The following is an 800-nucleotide window of genomic DNA, read 5'->3' as shown; positions in this document are numbered from 1 at the left end:
AGCAGGAATATCAACTTCTCTTGCTGGGAATTTGTTTTCCTCCTCAAAGAGATCTTTGCAGCTTGATGTTGACAGCTTTTGTCTTCCCCTGAGGCAATTTTCTTTAGGGTCTCTGGGTAGTCTGTCAGCTGCTTTTGTAGAAATAAAAGGCAAACAACTATGCTAATTACTTAAAATATGGCTTGCATGTAGAAATTGCTACAAGTGGAGAGTTGGTTGTTTTGACCCTTTTTTCCAGACATAATCATTCTGACCTTTTATGTGTATTTATGCAAGTATCTAGGTTTCTTCCCAAAAAAAATACTTAAAATTGTAATATTCCCTGTGCTTTTTATTTCTTTATAAAGCTGGCAGCATCTGTTGATTTTATATACTCCTTTAACCAGGCTGAAAATTGAAATATTTCCACCCATCTTCCTTTCTCTTCTTCTGCACCTCACATGAGATAAGTGACAAATGCAGGCATAGGAGGGAGGAAGCATCCTGAGCACACTGACAGCCCCAGGTGGCTTCCTGTTCGTAGCTCGACAGGAAAAGCTTGGTGACACAACGGGAGTAGGACTGGGGTAAGCATGAACAGAGTTTGACTTCCTCGTGACATTGGAGGAGGTGTTATGTGGCAGGTGGCAATGTAGCAGGCTTGTGGAGACCAGTCAGGAGTAATGGGCTGGAAAATCCAAGGTCACCAGTGCAGCGTCTTCCTGGTGATTATTACTGGTTTTGCATAAAGCAGTGGCTCAGATTATTTAAAGGACAATTGGGAGAAGGTGGGGAAGAGAAGAGAGGATTGTGGGGGGGGG

Source organism: Chaetura pelagica, unplaced genomic scaffold (genome assembly GCF_000747805.2).
Source record: "Chaetura pelagica isolate M959 unplaced genomic scaffold, ChaPel_1.0 scaffold221, whole genome shotgun sequence".
Taxonomy (NCBI): domain Eukaryota; kingdom Metazoa; phylum Chordata; class Aves; order Apodiformes; family Apodidae; genus Chaetura; species Chaetura pelagica.
This window is presented reverse-complemented; position numbering follows the sequence as displayed.